Source organism: Myxine glutinosa, chromosome 14 (genome assembly GCF_964187855.1).
Source record: "Myxine glutinosa chromosome 14, kmMyxGlut1.1, whole genome shotgun sequence".
NCBI classification, from domain to species: Eukaryota; Metazoa; Chordata; class Myxini; order Myxiniformes; family Myxinidae; genus Myxine; species Myxine glutinosa.
Window position 1 is genome coordinate 75,623,273 of NC_136274.1, and position 20,979 is coordinate 75,644,251.

At 45.7% G+C, this 20,979-nt stretch overlaps 1 protein-coding gene across 4 annotated transcripts in view; it reads right to left on the reverse strand.

The window, feature by feature from the left end:
• LOC137418698 (membrane-associated phosphatidylinositol transfer protein 2) overlaps window positions 1–20,979 on the reverse strand; it is a 202,616-nt gene that overhangs the window by 83,602 nt on the left and 98,035 nt on the right. The window lies entirely within an intron of this gene.

The window sequence follows — 20,979 nt, forward strand, 5'->3', positions numbered from 1 at the left end:
GCATCCCTTCCAAAGAAAATACTTCAGGGCTAAGAGTGCTCCAAAGCAGAGGTGAAATCTACCATTTTCAGGAGCCCAGCGCAAACGTATTTTAAAATGCCCCAATTAGAATGTGACAAGGTGCTCTCAAACTGCAGTGCAAAATAAAGAAAAAGATCAACATGAGTACGACAACCATCTGCCTTTTCTCTATAATATCCCAAGTCCTTTAAACGCAATTCAGCCTCGTGCCCGAGTGAAGCAGTACAATGCACCCACTCACATCCGACCATTGTAGACCAGGCGCCTGCGAAGTGGATGACGTCCTGAGCACTTGTAATGTTCCGTATTTAAAAACCAAACACGCCTCCATCCTCAGGCAACCGAATAATTCATTTCACAAATTTGCATCAAATGTTAACAAGTCCAGTTCTAGTCGAATCGAATTGGGGAACAAATTATCACTTCAATTTTACATGACAGTGATCATTTCAGAGAATCAAAGAGGAAAACCTTCAGAAATTTTACACCAAGACATTTCTAAAGGTCTAATACAAGATGACAACATTGTTCTTCCAACTGTCGGAAAATGTACGTGCTCTATCTTCACTAAACCTCAACTTCCCACAACTTCCAAGCCTTCGACAACATGGGCCGATCACTTCTTTCGACGGCTGAACCCGCAGACCCACTGCGACACAGGGAGCAACACAAAAAAACGAACCAATTTCCAGCACAAATGAACAAAGCCAGAGTCCAGGCAAGCGCGTTTAATTATAACCCTGAACAGTGTCAACCTGCAGCCTAATAAATGCTGGCTGCTTTCATCACCTTCCCACCCCGACACAGTGTGGCAAATGTCATTGACAAGCGGAGCCTGGGGAAATGTCGGCCAAAGCCCTGCGAAGCGAACAAAAACACGTATTCAAGGAAATGCAATTGCAAAACAAAAAACACAAGACAGTATAAAAATTAGGTGAGAGTCTACATTTAGAATTTTTCTTCCAGGGGGAAGATTAAACAATCTACGAAAGGACATTGCTCATCACCAGGAAGTCAGTCTTATGACAAATTCTTTGTTTTTATTTCTCCCACACTTGGTATATAAAGCTGCTTTTCAATACTATCGTTGCACAAATTAGGATGCAAAAGTAATGTTGAGTGGTTCCACAATTCTCACGAGATATAAACAAATTGACAATAGCTAACTCTTGGATCACCCTTTCTCAGTTATACTTGGCTATGGATGGCTTTTCTGCTTGCGGCCCTAACCTCGTTAGCATATATATATATATATTGTTACAGACGCGGTTTTGGATGTTAGTTTACCGAGCGGTTTGGTATGACCGCGTCTGCACAGTTTACCCGATTCCACTCGAACGTTGGCCAAATCGCGCTATGCTAAATCAATTAAGGAAAGGACACAACGGCTGGGTTAAATGACACGACACCAGGGGTACAGTTCTCAAGACCTCCGGAGGAGGTTATAATATTTGTATGCAGAACGTTTAGATTACACTGACAAGAGGTACAACATAGAAAGGTGGGCACTTAATCACGGTCTTATAGTAGCCCCGACAGACCACAGATAAACAGGACAAGACTGACTCACACAGGGATTGATGGCAAGGAAGGGCAGGTAGTCGATGGATAGCACAAGGTGCACCTTGGCTCAGGGACAGGATCCACACGGTCCGGTCCAGATATGCTGGGAGGTATCGTTGCGCTGGAGGTAGCGTCTGTTTCTCTTCAAGCTGGGGGCGCATCTCACGTCACCTCCGGTCAGTCGCTGCGTATATCCAGCGGGGAGTGACACGCCCTCGGCTCGTTAGCTCCGCCCCAGATGGAATCGGCCCGCCGCTTCTTATTGGGTGCGGGGGGGTTACCGGGCTCCGCCCTTGACGAGGAGCTGACAGTCAGCCCCTTCGTGGTAACCCCGTCGGAGCACATGGGCAATGGCGGCTAACCAAGCCGGAGTGAGGACGCACACTCCCCGCGCGCTGTTGTTGTAGTTGTTGTTGTTGTTGTAGTTTCATGAGGAAGATGGGAGGAGGTATGGGGAGGTCCTAAACTCACTACTGGTGCCATACAATCACATTCTGGTGCAACGAAGAGTCAGAATTAATGGAAACGAGTCCTTAACTGACATAGACTAAGAATAACTAGCAAGAGGTCCTATAGTTGTCTACGTGAGATGCGGTGAACCAGGGCACGACAGTTAATGGGGGAAAAAGGGGAAGGTCGGGGCTACAGAGTGTCGTTTACAGACAATGGGACTAGGGAATGGGGGATTGGGGATAGTTGGGGAGTATTGGGGAAATAGGGGAATATTTACAAGCGGATATGGATGGAGGCCAAATCCCATATCTGCAACATTGCACCCTTCTCTACCTCGGGGCGTCCCGACCCGATAAATTTTTACCTACTTTAGTGTGGCACTCAGATGTAGTTCCCTCTACTATTAACTCTACCCTGAGTGCGACAGTTTTACAGATATTCACAAATGAGTAAATATGTCCCCCTGCGACGTTGCACCCTTCTCCTAACAGAAACACACCCACAGGATAACCGAATCGCGGAAAGAATTCTCAAACTAAACATACAGCCGGTAGGGAGCATTATTTACACAAGACTACGCTGATATTTACACTACGATCCAGGACCTGTTTTTGGAGGAACACATGCAGATGTTATGCATAGAGAGAGCACGCATGCCAGCATCGATACACCAACCCACGAGTGCTCTGTGGCCTTACGGCCTTTAATAATGTGCAGAGCACCCCATCCAAGCACCAAAAGCACAACCCCATAACACAGTCAGCACCATCCGGTGCACCAATAAAGTGTTCATAAATCACCGGTGGTGTCGCAGCCGGCCGATGTTCTGCCGCTGGTCTTGCCTTCATGTGGTGCACTTGGCCTTCTTGCTTCTTTCAAAAAAATAAAGAAAGGCGCCAACCGCGTCCATTTCTTTATTGTGGCCATCAGGGGGCCAACTATTAGTGGTTCACCTGTATGGCATAGGTGCCACGTTGACCCATAGGTCCATCAACGGGTGGTGCTTGCCCGCAAAAGACTGCGGTCCATGGTGGGCGGCCACAAACATTGCGGTCCATATGGTGTATCGATCCTGGCAGCAGGCAGCGAAAGTGCAGGCCCACAACTGCGGAGCCAGCACCTCTCTCTCCTCTCTCTCTGCCCCAAAGCCAGATCCTCGGAGGTGGGAGACAAAAGAAAAGACAAGTGAGTAAGGTGGTAAGGGCGCAAAAGTGCACGCAATGTAAGGTAATGCACACTGGGGGCACATGGGAACCAGGTGAGACAGGTACGTTCCTACCGTACGCCCCCCCCCCCCCACCAGGTAACCTACATGGCCCCTCCCTTACCCCTTACTGTATCCACAAAACACAACACTACCCATAAACATCTACTTTACAAATCAACAAACGTCCCTACTGTCTGCCCCGTTCCTCCCATAAACCAAATTCGTCTTCTCTCCCTCCTAACCAATCAAATTTGCCATTTTCAACTCTCATCAAAATTTGCCATCTCCAACTCAACATCATAATTTGCCATCACCAATTCATCATCAGTCCCTCCTAAGGAGGGAGAGATGGAATCACCCCAATGTCTCATCCACGTCGTGATGCGTCTCACAAATCCTCACAGCAATTCTCATTTCCTGCAACACAGAACAAAAGAAAACACAGGTGTGGAGTCATCATCATCACCTCAGATAAGTGGCTGCGTATGGTGCGACAGGTTCATCAATCCTAACTATTTCCTAAATGACTTTAACAACTTTACATTACCCGGGGTCTTTCTCCTGCCAAACCATTGGCCCTCTTACACTATGGGTTCTAAAAACCAATTCCCATTGACCAAACTGTGGTGCTTTTCAATTTGGGGTCTCACTCCCCCGATTCATCTCCCGGTGCCCTCGCACAATTTCTGGGCCACGACGTGTAGCTCTCCTAGCCGGTCTACCCACCTGCACACCTCCACCACTGCAGTTGCCTCCGAGCTTACCTGCTCCTCACCCTAACCTAACTACCTGGGGAAGGCCCTCTGGCGCTCTCCCCACTCGGTGCCCTCTCTGGCACTGGGCTACCCGGGTCCGTCCTCCGGATCCTCGGGCCCCACTGACACTAACGGCTCCCAGAGCCCACCTGCGGCCTCACCTGGCCGACATCCTCACAGTGGTGGAGTGCCCAACCAACTACACACACTAACAGGCTACACGCCCAGCCATTTCCACAACACTAATGCACCCATCCACAATACCATTCTGCAACCGCACCACAAATGCCAATATCCAACCACAATTTACCTATACCCTCTACCTAACACTTACACTACCCGCCCCGGGTACTCGTGAAAGGGGTCCACTCTTCCCCCATCCACACCTTCGCACCATGCACACCACTCCGTACCACTTACTCCAACTCTCTCCACACACCTGTACTTGCACACCTGTGCTCTCACTCTTGGTGCCGCTTGCACCCTTCTCTCCCCAAGCGCATTCGCGCTGATCCACAACACTCACTACTCACACACTGCTCCACACACCTGTCCAGTTGCACACCTGTGCAATCACACCTATTCAATTCTCAACCACACGGCATCATCTCATCTAACTACTCCCCTCTGAAACTTGCGCTTCCCAGTCGTCCCTTTAACCTATTGCGCTCCCTCGTCATTATCATCCACACTAATCTACCTGCGTCCCCACTACAGGTATCAGTCACTAACTAACCTTAACGTTACCTAATGTCATCTTCGCTAGATCCCTATCAATATCCTAACCCACCCGGGCTAGTTTTCACTGCCATACACCCCATAAGCTAGTGCGCATTTGCCCCACGTCTGTGAGGGATGGTGGATTTGCCATCCCACCACATCGGGGGTCTTTCACTATCAATTTTGTTCGTCCAGATTCCAACCAATTCAAAAATTTTCCATTTACTGCCAATTCTACCCACTATTATAAATTTCGTATTAAATCACTATCACTATCATCATCACAGTCCGCTATACCCTAGCCTCGGTGCGTCGTGACATCATTAAACTCGGCTTCGTAAAGCCGAGCAATGAATTCGGGTGGTTTGGTCGCCTGCAGGTTGAGTCCGTCCGGCTTTCGGTTCAAGGGAGGTGGTTTGGTTGGACCGAGGCTCCACGCACCATCTCGGCGCGGCACCTTGCGGTCCCGGGCCCGATGGCTCAATCTCCCCCGGTCGGAACCCCGTCCCCACGAGGGGGCACCGTTCCGCTTCCTCCCACTCGCCCTTGAACCGGACCGGTCGCCTGGCCCGACAAGGCCCGGACTCGACCGTGCGGGGCGGGGCCAAGCCCGAATCGGCAACGACGCTTCGAAGAGAAGCGACGCAGCATCGACCCGCGCCGGGCCTCGCACCCAACAAAGCACCCCTCGCACCGAGCGCTCGCATCGGCTATCCGTCGCCCTAACCGCTAACCTGGTTACCGTCGATGCTTTACTTGCATGCTCACAAGCATACGCTACCCCTTTCACCCTCACAAAAACACACCCATTCGCCGACGCACACTTTTTCCTCCCACGCGTGCCATTTCCACTCACACGGGACCCTTCACCAACGCCCGGATGCCTCCTCGATCCCAAGCGCGTGAAAATTCTTTTGTCGCCAAACATCCTCTTACAAAATCTCCCCGCACAATATACAGCACGTCTCACCTTCGGGGTTCTTCTTCCTCCCTGCACCAAAACCTGCAAACTTCCATTCGGGTTAAGCACAGCATCGTGATGTGAGCAGGGACCCTGCACATAATCCATTTCTCCCTGCAATTCCCGGGCTACCTCCGTCATCTCTTCAATTTTAATTCCCAGCACTGCTTTTTCTTTATTCACCTCGACGACCGCTGGCTTTAATAAAACACCTTCCTCTACCTCAGCGGTCGCCGGCTTTTCCAAACCCCGTGTCGCGATTTCTACCCCCGTCATTGTACCCGCGCTTTTCTCCGCTTCGCTCAACCAGCGCTTTTCGAACTCGCGTTACCTCCTCGTGCACCCCTGGGACCCCTTCACTCACCCCCCTTCTGATCTCTTCTCCCATCACTTGCATCTCCTGCCCAGATGCCACCCTCATCTGCTCCATTTCCTCCCTGTGAGCATCCAGTTTGGTTTCTACCCCCATTCTGACCCCCTCTATCTGCTGCCCCATTTGTTTAACTTCCCTTTCCGCTTGGTCCCTCATGTCCCTCAATTTGCCTTCCATCCTGTTTTCTAACCCCTCTAACCCCGTTTGCATCCCTTCCATTTGCTTCTCTTGAGCGGCCATTCTGTTTTCTACCCCCATTAACCCATTTTTCACCTCCTTTATCCCGTTGTCTAACCCCTCAAATTTGTCTAACTTCCCAAATTTCTTGTCTAATCCCTTAAAATTATTGTCTAACCCCTCACCGGTACCCCTCGCTTCGTCCCTCATTACCCCCAATTGCTCACTCTGAGCCCTCGCTTCGTCCCTCATTACCCCCATTTGGCCCTCCAATCGCTCACCCAATCGCTCACTATCAGCCCTCATTTGCTCACTATTAGCCCTCATATCGTCCTTCTGCAGGTTGAGGGACGCCTGCATTTGCGCCATAAATTGCTCCATGAGGGCCTGCATTTGGGCCATCCCTCCCACTTGTGCAGCGGGTGCGGCCGCCGTAGCTATGTGCGAGGCGCCATTTTGCGCGCCCGCAACCTCGTGCGCGACGACGCCATTTCGCGACCCTGCTACCCTCACTGCTTCGCTCTCCTCTTGTCCCTCAATTTGGTCCTGGATCGACCCTGCCTCACTCTCTTCTACCGGAACCCAGCTGTCTTGGTCTGCCATAGCGCGACTTTCAAAATTCGGGTTTTTATTTTTTTTGTAAAACACAATTAAATTTCGCTGTTATAATTTCGAGCGCGTGAAACGCGCTCCGGATCGAATCCCACTTCCCGACACCAAATGTTACTCTAATAGTACAATTGGTGTTCCAAAATTTGGGCCTAACAAATTTAGTCCCAGGTCCGAATCCCACTCCTGACACCAAATGTTACAGACGCGGTTTTGGATGTTAGTTTACCGAGCGGTTTGGTATGACCGCGTCTGCACAGTTTACCCGATTCCACTCGAACGTTGGCCAAATCGCACTATGCTAAATCAATTAAGGAAAGGACACAACGGCTGGGTTAAATGACACGACACCAGGGGTACAGTTCTCAAGACCTCCGGAGGAGGTTATAATATTTGTATGCAGAACGTTTAGATTACACTGACAAGAGGTACAACATAGAAAGGTGGGCACTTAATCACGGTCTTATAGTAGCCCCGACAGACCACAGATAAACAGGACAAGACTGACTCACACAGGGATTGATGGCAAGGAAGGGCAGGTAGTCGATGGATAGCACAAGGTGCACCTTGGCTCAGGGACAGGATCCACATGGTCCGGTCCAGATATGCTGGGAGGTATCGTCGCGCTGGAGGTAGCGTCTGTTTCTCTTCAAGCTGGGGGCGCATCTCACGTCACCTCCGGTCAGTCGCTGCGTATATCCAGCGGGGAGTGACACGCCTTCGGCTCGTTAGCTCCGCCCCAGATGGAATCGGCCCGCCGCTTCTTATTGGGTGTGGGGGGGTTACTGGGCTCCGCCCTTGACGAGGAGCTGACAGTCAGCCCCTTCGTGGTAACCCCGTCGGAGCACATGGGCAATGGCGGCTAACCAAGCCGGAGTGAGGACGCACACTCCCCGCGCGCTGTTGTTGTAGTTGTTGTTGTTGTTGTTGTAGTTTCATGAGGAAGATGGGAGGAGGTATGGGGAGGTCCTAAACTCACTGCTGGTGCCATACAATCACATTCTGGTGCAACGAAGAGTCAGAATTAATGGAAACGAGTCCTTAACTGACATAGACTAAGAATAACTAGCAAGAGGTCCTATAGTTGTCTACGTGAGATGCGGTGAACCTGGGCACGACAGTTAATGGGGGAAAAAGGGGAAGGTCGGGGCTACAGAGTGTTGTTTACAGACAATGGGACTAGGGAATGGGGGATTGGGGATAGTTGGGGAGTATTGGGGAAATAGGGGAATATTTACAAGCGGATATGGATGGAGGCCAAATCCCATATCCGCAACAATATATATATATATATATATATATATATATATATATATATATTTTTATATATATATATATATATATATAAATAAATAAATATATATATATAAATATAATAATGGTATCTGTAATCTGGTTCTCCAATCTAATGAGCGGACAACATGACGTCATCGCCATGCACGTCCGCCTTGCCTGCAAAGTTCCAGAGGAACCATCTAGCAGTGCGTCATTATCCGTAATGACGTAATGAATCCGTAATGACTTCGGTCCACAGGAGATCGGGACAGCGCTCGTCACGCTGTTATGTCGTTGATTATTATCCCCGCCGATCGCACCGCACCCCCTAGTTTTGGTTTGCACTGGCGGGAACGATGGTCTGTGTGGCAGACAGGCTGTTGGTTCCTTGCGGGTTATGCGGTATTTACCGTGTGAGACATAATTCGTGGCTGGTGCTCACCATTAAAGCTAGGAGGTGCCTTGATCAACTTAATAATTTTGGTCCTCATTGGTTAGATTTTTTGCAGTATGCCGTCCTGGCGAGGGTTAATAAGCCCGAAATCTGGATTGGCGGCTCTGCTTGATGTTTAGCCAATGGGGACCAATGAATAAATCTCTGTCTGTTGACAGAGTGGCCGGGCTGAGGCCTCCGGGTCTGAGGTGACGCTTTGGTCTAGGACTTCGGTCCACAGGAGATCGGGACAGCGCTCGTCATGCTGTTATGTCGTTGATTATATATATACGTATATATATATACATATATATATATATATATATATATATATATATATATATATATATATATATATATATATATATATATATATATATACATATATATATATATATGTATATATATATATATATATATATATATATATATATATATATATATCTGTCAGTTGATTGTTTGTTTGCCATTTGTATTACAGTGTACAAGAAGGTAGAAATAAATGAATGACATGTTTATCTAACCATTTATTCGGGGGAAAATTATTACGGAATGGAATTTCGGACGACCGGACTTCTTTGCAGTGGCTACCGATCCTGTTGCTTCAAATTTCTCGACAATCAATCGTATGTTTCTTCCCTGGGGTGGGTTAATATCGAATTCCTGTGCCAAACGGCGTGCCGTCATCGTTGGTTGTTCATTACATTTGTAGTAATGTTTCACGGCCGCAATGCGTTGATTCATTGAAAGGTAATTCATGGTTCAATTTGGTGCAAATTCAGTAACTTTCCAAACTCTCAGCAATAACCTGCAAAACAAAAGCAAAAATAAATAAATTAAGAAAATTAATAATCTGCAAGACAATTATTAACAACATGACTGGTCCGGTCTGGAGAGGACGCTGGCGTTACTTGTTCGCCGCTTCTCCGACTGGGCCATTGTACATAGTTTGCTTTTCTGGTGGTCGTGGCGGATTTTTGACCGTTGGGTCTGCCCTCTGCTCGGTCCCGGCTCTGCTCCTGGCTTCGCCTGCCCGGCTCCTCCACTGTTTCCTCAGGCCCGCTCCCGTTGTTTGCGGCGGTGGCTGTTTGCCGCTGTGGTCTTGATTAGCGGCTGCAGTCGTTTGCCGCTGCGTTTGCCGCTTTGCCTCCTCGACCTTGGCCTCGTACTCGTCCCTTCGCTCCTGCCTGGCATGGCTCTGAGGTACTCCGCCGCAAGGCTTCTTCTGCTCAATACCCGCTCCACCCCATCATGCATCTCTGCCATCAAATCAAATGGACTCCTCCGACGACCCAGGTACATTCACCGTGGCTCCGGTCGTAAGTTTGTTTATTTGCAATCAGGTCACTCCATCCCCGTCCTCTGGTCGGCTCAGCGCACTCTCACTCTTCGTCCCAGCGCACCTGGTCACAGCAACGCACACGATCGCACCTCCTGCCTACGAACCCTGGCTAAATCACCTGAATTCATCCCTGCTGTTCAAAACAACATCAAGCTCACCCTGTTCAACACCCGGTCCCTCAACAACAAATGCCTCATCCTGAACGAATACATCCTGGATAACAAACTGGACTTTCTCTGTCTCACCGAAACCTGGCAACAACCTCTGGACTACTACACACTTAACCTCACCACACCCAATGGATATTCCTACGTCAATAAACCACGCTCGGAGGGCCGAGGTGGTGGAATTGCCGTTATCCACCGTCAAGACATCAAGACCAACCTCATCTCCATCTCATCTGCTCCATCATTTGAACACCTGGCTTTAAAACTCTCTGGTCGCACGCAGTCAGTCATGGCTGTCGTCTACCGCCCTCCCAAACCACACCCATCATTCCTGTCTGACTTCTCCTACTTTCTGACCCAGCTATGTTCCCTCTCCCCCTCAATCCTCCTCCTTGGTGATTTCAATATCCACATGGACTCCACTGACTCCACAATAACCACTGACTTCACTGATTTACTCACCTGCTTTAACCTCACTCAACATGTCGACTTTCCTACCCATATCCGTGGTCACATTTTGGACCTTGTCTGCTCCACTGGATTAAATTTGCACCATCTCTATGGCTCTGACCTCACCCTCTCTGACCACTTAGCCATCACTCTGACCATCAACATCCCCGCCCCAACACCAAGGCATTATCGCACAATCAACTTCCGTAAGCTAAACGCTCTTTCACCTACCTCATTCTCATCCACCCTCTCTGAAAAAATGTCCACTTCTCCCTTCATTGACCTCCACACCCCTTCTGACCTCACTGACTACTACAACCACACTCTCTTGCGCCTGTAAAAACCAAAACAGTTTCTTTCACCCATTCTGCTCCCTGGTTTACCCCTGAACTCCACCTGATGAAAACTCGTGCTCGCCAACTTGAAAGACTCCGCAATAAAACGGGTCTCACAGTTCACTCCCAAGCCTACAAGGACCACCTACAACACTACAAAGATGCCCTCTCCCGCGCCCGCTCTGCCTACTACTCTCAAATTATCCACTCTGGCTCCGGAAACCCAAAAGCACTCTTCTCGACAATAAACAAACTCCTCCGCCCCCTGAACACCACCACCCAGTCATTCACAGTAGACAACTGCATCTCCTTCCTCTCTTTCTTCCAACGCAAAATTGACAACATCGACAACAGCTTGACCACCGCCGCACCCACTCCCCCTCCAACCACCTGCCCCCCCCTTGTCCTGCCATCCCCTGTCTCGGTTCTCCCCAATCTCCCCTACTGACCTCTCTGAACTCCTCATAGGAATGAAAACTGCCACCTGCACTCTTGACCCCATCCCCTCCAGCTTTGTCAAGGCCTCCCTCCCTGCTCTCTCTCCACTTATCATTGCAACAATAAACTCCTCCCTGTCTACAGGCATCGTCCCACCTTCCCTCAAAATTGCTGCTGTTACCCCCATTCTAAAAAAACCTGGTCTAAACCCTGACACCCTAAACAACTTCAGACCCATCTCCAACCTACCCTTTCTGTCAAAAGTTTTGGAACGCGCTGTAGCCACTCAACTCAAACATCATCTCTCTGCCAATAACCTGTATGAAACATTCCAATCCGGATTCCGGTCCAACCACAGTACTGAAACTGCTCTCCTCAAAATCACCAACGACCTTCTCCTCTCCTCTGACGCTGGCAACCTCAACATTCTCGTCCTCCTCGACCTCAGCGCTGCCTTTGACACCATCGATCACACTATCCTCCTCACCCGACTTGAATCCACCTTTAACGTTACCGGCACTGCCCTCTCTTGGATTAAATCATACCTCTATGACAGATGCCAGTTCATCTCCATCAATAACTGCAAATCCCCCACTGCTCCCCTCCCCCAAGGTGTCCCCCAAGGTTCAGTTCTTGGCCCCCTCCTCTTCATCCTTTACCTGTCCCCGCTCGGTCACTTAATCCGCCGTCATGGTCTCCAATTCCACTGCTTCGCCGATGACATCCAGCTTTTCATCTCCACCAAGTTCGTCTCCACCGACACCCACTCTATCCTGACAAACTGCATCACTGAAATAAAATCCTGGCTTCAAATCAACTTCCTCAAGCTTAACTGTGATAAATCTGAAATAATCATCATTGGCCCAAAAACGCTCACAAAATCCACCCATAACTTTGCCCTCAACATCGACGGTATCCCAGTATCCACCTCCCCTCACATCCGGAATCTTGGCGTCATCTTTGACCAAACCCTTTCCTTCGACAAATACACTAAACAGATCACAAAGTCAGCCTTCTTTCACCTGAAAAGCATTGCCCGTCTCCGCTCATCCCTCTCCTCCACGGCTGCAGAAACCCTCATCCACGCCTTCATCACCTCCCGTCTGGACTACTGCAATAGCCTCCTCTATGGTTCACCCTCAAAAATCACCAATAAACTCCAATACATTCAGAACTCCGCTGCCCGTCTACTCACCCATTCCCGGACCCGTGACCACATCACCCCCGTCCTTTACAAGCTTCACTGGCTCCCCATCCCCCAGAGAATCCAGTACAAAATCCTCCTCTTGACATACAAAGCCCTCCATAACCTGGCCCCATCCTACCTGGCTGACCTCCTCTCCAGACACACTCCCACCCGCAACCTCCGCTTTGCTGGTACAAACCTCCTGACCCCCTCCATCCGGACCAAATTCAGATCCTGGGGGGACAGGGCCTTCTCCATCGCTGCGCCTACCCTCTGGAACTCACTACCTCACACCATCAGAGACTCCTCCTCACTCACCACATTCAAAACATCACTAAAGACCCACCTGTTCAACACTGCATTCAACATTCAACCCACAGCATTTAACCCCTGACTATCTCTTCTCCTTCTCCCTCCTTTTGCTTTAAATATTTCCCTATTGATTCTTGTCTTTTTTGCAATTGTTGTTTTCATGTTTTGTTATGCATTATGTTTGCCACTCTGTCAAAGCGCCTTTGGGCTTCTGGAAAAGCGCTATACAAAATAAATGAATTATTATTATTATTATTATGACATCCCAGAAAGATTCTGACAGCCGAAAAAACAGAAATCGGGCGCAGGCGCTACTTTTGATTCACCCTGTATGTATATATATATACTAGGGCATGCCCGTACGTGGGTGCCCGTTCCTTGCCAAAAAAAAAAAAAAAACGCTACCCGTACGCTCTACCCCGCCCGTACGCCCGTACGCCCGTAAACAAAAAAAACAACGCTCTTCGCTTCCGCCCTTCGCTCTGACTGAATTGGGAGAAATAATGCGCATAAGAAATCGAGAAATTATTATTTTCTCCGGAAGAAATCGAATTACGAACCGTAATGGCGCACACGCTCGGCTCGGCTCGCTCTCACATCGGCCACGCCTACGCAACAACGCGTTCTTTGATTGGCTGCCGGAAGTGCAGTCTTCACTGTCCGGAAGGTCGCATATCGCAGTTACGATGAATCGCAAATTAGTTTTAATTAGTTTTAAAACATAGTTGAACGCCAACATAGTTTGCCAACGTGAAATAAATGAATACGCTCTCAAATGTGCCGTCCGAGGCAGAGTCTGTTCGCCACGTTCGGCACACGTGATAGCTCGCTGCTCTCTGATTGGTTGAATCGTTTTTTGGACATAGCTCGGTAACTACTTCTCCGATTAATATGAAACCTTGAAAAGGCACATCCTCGGGTCCCCAGCAATATACCTGGCAAGTTTCAAGTATATCGGACCGGTAGTTGTCGAGAAACAGCGGTCACAGACAAACATACATACATACATACATACATACATACACACAGAGATTACTGGAATTATAGATAGATATATACAGACTTGGCATTTAATATGGAATATTTTTTTTGTGGGGGTGAACTTACTTTTCAAGATGACTTAGAACCAAAAGTTCATTGGAATTATGTTGAAATTATTCTAGATTTTGTTAACGTGACCTTTAAAAGAAACAAAAACCACATTTGACATTTCAAAGCAAATAAATTGATCCTTGAAAGTGATGTAAACTGATATCGAACTCAATTCACGGACAGTACTGTGTTAAACTTCTGTACGTTTTCCAGAAGTATTTCTTTATTTTGCACATTAGCCAAAAAAAATTTCAACAAAAACAAAAGCTAAATTATGACTGGGATTATGGACAGTAAAATTACAGTTCAGTACTTCGTGTAACCCCCACGAGCATTCAGGAGAGCATGTACACGTCGAGGCATGCTGTTCACGAGACTTGCCAAGGTTTGGACAGGAATCACTGGCCTGAACAAGTTGGCAGTTGTTTGGAATCTTCTCCACTTGTAGATGATCTTCCGGACAGTCGAATGATTGATTTCAAGTTGTTTGGAGTTCTTTTTAAATCCCTTCCCAGACTCGTAGGCATCTATAACCTTCTTTCTGAAGCCCTCAGAGAGCTCTTTTGATCTAGGCTGAGGTGACCCCGCACACTTCAACAACAAAGAGCAAACCAAACTAAATGTCTGAGGTTTAAATAAGACAGGTTCCTCCAAGATCCTCTCCAACGATGTTCTAATCATTTGCACCTGAGCTGGTGCACCTGATTCTAATTTTAGTTATTTGAAGTAGTGATAAATGTAGGGGTGTACTTACTTTTTCCACATGCGAAATTTGCATTTATGTTTATTTAAATTATACAATGGACTACAAAATATAAATGTTTCATGATATTTGTTATATTATATCACCTTTATCTTTCAATATTGTTGAAATGAAGATCAAATAGCTGTATGTTGAAATATGTTGAAAAAGTAAAAACTTTACATGGGGTGTACTTACTTTTTCACGTGACTGTATGTTTATTGAAGTTATTTGACCTGGACAAATGCCATGATGATACCGTCACCATGACGACAGGACTAAAAATCCAGAAGGGCCTCAAGTAGTGCAAATATGTCTTGGTCAAATGCTGTCACCATGCAGATGAAAAGCAAAGCTACCAATACATATCATTAATTTGAAAGAAAATATATTTTAAAGGCTGCAGAAAAAAAAAACATGACATTTACCACCATTTACCGCCATTGATGCACCATCTTTTACACCACCTTATCTAGTACGTTAAATTAGTTATTCGAGCCTGTTGTTTGTGTCTTTTATGATGTCCCTAAAAACAGTAAGTTTCCTGTTTGTAATGATTTTCAATTATTTTTGACAGACAGACAGATGAAACGTCACTCATAGAGCAACACTTGGCAAAACAGAACAAAGTAGAATGGCACTCAGTAGAGCATCCTTTTTACCTCAAAAATAATTAGTGGTTGAATTCAGTGACCGGATATGCAAATCGTCTTCAAAGCTTACGTTAATCGAAAATAGACAATTTTAGAAATCTGGCCTATGTTGACCTTTTGGCCTATGTTGACCTTTTGGCCCATGTTGACCTTTTGCCCTATGTTGACCTTTTGGCCTATGTTGACCTTTTGGCCTATGTTAACCTCAAAAATAGTTGGTGATTGGTTTCAATAAGCTGATATGAAAATCCATTTCAAATTTCAAGTCAATCAAATGAAAATTGAGGATTTTAGAAATGCGAAAAAAGTGGTTGACCTTTGACCTTTTGACCTCAAAAATATATAGGATTTTGTCGGACCACGAACTCTACCATTTGGTGAAGTCTCGTGAAGATCGGTTTAAAATTGTGACCTGAAGGCAAGTATAAGTGAGCGGACAGACAAACAAACACACACAAACCGGAGGGATCAACATACTTGTAAAATAAATAAATAAATTTTTTGCCAAGTAACAAACAATTGCTTTACCCCGCTGTGCGAGACACCTGCAAGTTTGCCAAATTGTACCCAATTCATGTTCTACAGTGTCCAAATAAGGGACTTCCTGAAAAAGGGCAGTTCAGGTGTTAAACACAGGCAATTCCTACAAACAACCCTTCACTTTTTTGCATTGTCCAGCATTTATTGATATGTTTATTTTGAGTGATAAAAACAAAACAGGAACTGCACTAATTAATTAACTCAAAGGGGATGCCATAAAAGGGGCTGCCAAATGAGACAAAAGACTGGTTGTGTGCTTGTGATGGGACTGCATGTAAAGTCCATGTAAAGGCAGATGCTATGGCTTGAAAAAAATACAAAAAGCGACAGTTTTCCATTTTTGAACCGTCCTGCCACCCACCTCAAAACGAAATCTGAGGATTAATGGAGGTTAGGCCCCAGGAGCACGGTGCATCTTTGATGATGATGTGCTGCATATCCTGTTCTTAGCTGTTATGGGGAAAGGGCACAGTTGGACAGCAAGAAATGGGACCGGCACATCTGTGCTTTTGTTTTGGGAGAGGGAAGAGGAGGCGACACATGACGAGAACACATTCCTTTAGGGAATCTCTGCGACCTCCGCATTCATCATTGGCTACAATTATACCCGCCTTCTTATGGGGTAGCCTGGGGGTAGGTTTTGACCCAAATCTTTCACCAACCTGCTGGCTAGGCCTTGTGTTCGAATGCATCTGATATGGGCAGGAATTTGTAATTATACAGGGTGCGTCAGCTACTCTGATCACCTCCTTCTCTGATCTCTGAACTCTGATCAATGCCTCGCCTACTCTTCGTGAAAGACATCATGGAATCTTTTACATGTAACTTCTCTTATCTTCTACACCACCATCTACATCAGCACCACCATCTCTTATCTTCCCCCATCCAAAACCTTGATCTTTTCTACCCCCGTTAATTCACCCCAGATCCACTTTTTTTGAAATTCTGACTTCTTTCCTGGAAGTCCTAGCAGTGTCCATGTGTTTTATACTTCTCCCCCAACCCCCTCACGCCCCCCCCCCCCTCCGCCTTCCCATGCCTCCACCCTCCAAACCCTCTCCCTCCCACAGATCTTCCGATGTCCCTGTTCTCTGCTGTTGTACTTGTGTGCTTCTCCCTCTCCCCATCTTGTCTCCCGCTCCCTTTATATGTTTTACGTGTCCATTTGTCTTTTGGTGATTGATGTTAGCTCTTACACGAGCCTCGATCTTGTATACAAAAAAATTAAAAATAAAAATAACAAGTTAGCAGGCAGGACAATCAGTTTAACTGGATCGGTTTTTACAGGACAGAATAGTACTCAGACTTGACAGTTATACTGTTGGATGCTCCAGAGGCAATGTAAGGTAAGCACAGCACAAAACACATATATGAAGGATGACGGGGCAGGGGTGCCGAAACACCTCTTGCTTCCTAGAAACAAGTTCTGTCAATAAACTATGTCTCTTTAAGGAGAAAACTCTTCCTCTCCTTCCCCATGCGACACCAACCTACACAGGGTTTGTCCATGTGCTATCCTCTGCTGGGCATTAAGTGAGGAAGCAACATGTACCATTTTTTAAGTCATTGCTATTACTGGGCGAGGGTCAGAATCCCCTTTGTCCCACATTCCGGGTTTTGAGCCTTTGCGATGAGTTGTTCCCGCTCTTCAATGACCTGGATCCTGTAGAGTGTAGAGAATAGGATGGATTCTTGCGGAAGGACTTTGTGTACAAAATTCTCAATTAAAATTCAGCAAAATTTATATTTGTATTAACTGGCCATTTTCTTTAAAATGTATCTTTTATGTATTTTTAAATTGTGTTTTAAAATGCACTGTGGGTAATTTTACTAATTGGCCTTTTTACCTCCAGCTGGAAGGTTATTATTGATCACTCTTGATGTATTACTAAGCCAAACGTTAACTGATAACCTATCTAAGACTCCGAGGAAGGATGGGAAGAGCCAATATTATGCACAATACCACGCATAGCTCATGTGTTACCAATAGCAGTTGTGCTAATATTGAGATCATATGTTACCTGCATTGATGAAGGGCTGTTTCTATATATCAGCATGGGGAAAGAGGGTTGGGGGGCCATATTGTCAGCAAACACAAGGATAAATAAAAGCTTTCGGATGCACAAGTTTGAAGCATTGTTTGAAAGAAACAGGTGATTTTTATAACAAGTTTAAAGGTGGTAAAGGGTGAAAGCAATTGCGAGGCAGGTCAGAGCACCTGGAAAGCTGCAATTTGTTTTAGAGGGAGCACGGTTAATGGGAGCAAATTACAGCATGTTCAGAGAGAAAAATTATGTTAATAAAAAGGCAACAAAAGCAACCACCACATAGGGCACTAGACCTGACGAATCTGCAAGAAAGGTTTGTGATAAACTACATAGATAGGTTATCGGTTAATGTTTGGCTTAGTAATGCATCAAGAGTGATCAATAAGCTTCCAGTGAAGGTGAAAAGGCCAATTAGCAAAATTACCCAAAATGCATTTTAAAACGCAATTTTTAAAATACCTGTCCTGTAAAAGAAAGATTGACCGAGTTATTCAAAATATGAACTTATATAAAATAGGTCGTTTAAGTGTAAAGCGCAATGACGTCACCACGTTCCGCGGCACGAATTTCGGTTCCGAGGAGATTTTGTTTCATTGTGCAATTTGTGCAAAAAAATACAATTGAAAGAAAATGGCCAGTTAATACAAATACTAATTTTGCTGCATTTTAATTGAGAATTTTCGACACAAAGTCTTCGCAAGAATCCATCATATTCTCTATAGATTCAAGCTCATTGAAGAGCGGGAACAACTGAGCAGAAAGGTTCAAAACCCGGAATGTGGGACAAAGGGCCCAGTAATAGCAAAGAATTTAAAATTGTAGGTGTTGCTTCCTCGCTTAATGCTCAGCAGAGGATAGCCTACGGACAAACCCCGTGGGTTGGTGTCGCATGGGGAAGGCATGAGTGGGAGTTTTCTCCTTAATTGCCCCAAAAATTACAGAGAGAAAAGAGACATCATAATATGACATCGTTGGCTTCCAGAGTGCACTGGGAATTTACCTCCTCCAAGGTCACCCCCTGTGTTGGTCTGACATTTACATTCAAGTCCTTGCATTGTCTAACGTCTGTCTGCACGTGTGTGCGTGATTTGTGTAACAAACCCTCCACGAACTTCAGAACATGCAGAAAAAGATTTTTTTTTAAAGGGAATTTCACACTTACTTTACGGAAGCTTCCATGTCTTGTTCCCGGATTGTATAAACCTGTGTGGCTTTTTTTCTCAAATGTGTTTCACAAGCCAATTCTTGATGAGCAAGTCATAAATGAGTGAGGCCAAGGGTAAATAAAAGGGAGCGTCGTTCATATCACATATGCAAGGAGGAATGAGAGGGAGACGGGAAATTGTAAATAAATAAAAACATTTGAGATATTGAAGACAAATCATGAGTGTAAAGGGAAAAGGGAAGGAAGGAAGGAAAAGATGTTGGAAGGAGAGGGGAGGGAGGAAAGCATAACCTCATCTCATTATCCTTCCTGGAGGATAACTTTCAAAAACGTTACATTCATCGAATCTGAGGTTTATAAAAAAAGAGGAAAGTTGAATGGAATTTGATTTGAATTCAATAAAATGGGTTGGGAGATAATGTTGCCAGGGGATTGAACATTAAAGTGAAAATCACCCACAGGGATTTATAGGTAGGCTGACCTTAAGGACACACCTGCAGGGAATTTGTCACAATGCCCAAGCCCGCTGCCGATGCTTGCATTCAAAGTTTCAGAAGCAGCTTAGTTGCACAGAGCACAGGATGACACCGTGGCGGTTAAGCTCATGGCGCTAGGGATGGCCATTTCACGAGGAATAGCTCTTTACATGTGCAAAATGGCCACAAGTGGTGAAATGTGTCAACTGTGAAGCATAAGTGCTCCATCAGGGCCTGTGGAGCGACTGCCCTTTGGGAGGAGGCTGTGCTAATAGGCACCTCAAAGGTACAGTGTTATCACTCGGAGGAGCCTGAACAGGTGCGACACTGTTTCTGGGCTGGCATTCAAAAATTAGCAAAGCTAGCTGTGGAAGGGTTTCGCAAAACATTGGCAAAGCCAGAAAATTCAAGGGTACATGTCTCTATAAACATACAAATCATCATAAAGGATGTTACTTGTTATAGGCATCATAAAGGGGGTGATTATCATACTTTTTGGTGTCAAAACGATAAACATAATTGTCTTGGAGCCAACATTTAAGAGAATGGGGAGTGGGGGAAGAGGTGGAAGGAGGAGGAAAGTCTAATTTCATCATCGATAAACCAAAATGAAAAAGTATCTGACAAGTTTCAAAAATGAAATGATGATTATGTAGTTTTTACATGTACAATTACCTATTCTGAGTTATATCCACTCATGCTGATGCCCGCTGCATACATATGTAAACTAGAACGCCACTCAGTAGAGCGCATACTCCCGTCGTGGGTCAAGTTGGCATAGTACGATTTCACAAAAGTTTGAGGGAGTAGTTCAGTGACAACACAAGACAAGACAACACAAGACAGACACTACACATATATATTAGCCTATATATATTATAGAAGGCTATATATATTATATTATATAATAAAATATATAGAAGATAATGTTTAAAAAAACAAGGCAATTTCACTTACATTTTCGGATTCAGCGTTCAATTCTATATGTGTGAGTGTATTTGGAGGCATGTGTGACTTCAAATAAAATTGTAAGCCAAGAAAAACGTTCGTTTCATTCCTTAGGGATACAACATGTAAAACTGGCCCAAACGTCAAAACAAAACTCGCTCATTTTAAGTCGTACAAGCTAATGCGACCACTCATTCTTCTGGGAAGAATCCCGTGCACATGCTGGTCACACTTATAAGTCACCTAAGTCTTTATAATTTCATCAAATACTGACACCGCGATTGACATTTGCTGAGGTAAATGTTGATATCTATTCTGAGGTAAAAAAGAACAAAAAAAAAAAACAGTTTTAAAGCATTATACGTATCAACAGATACATTTTATGAAACGGGGAAACCTAATACACACTTTGGTGGTTTTAAAATGACAGAATGTCTTTATTCGAAAAATAAATGAACATTGAAGACGACGCTGCTAAACAATACATCGCTCTAACGCATAACCACAAGTTTAAACTACATTTACAACAAATATGAAA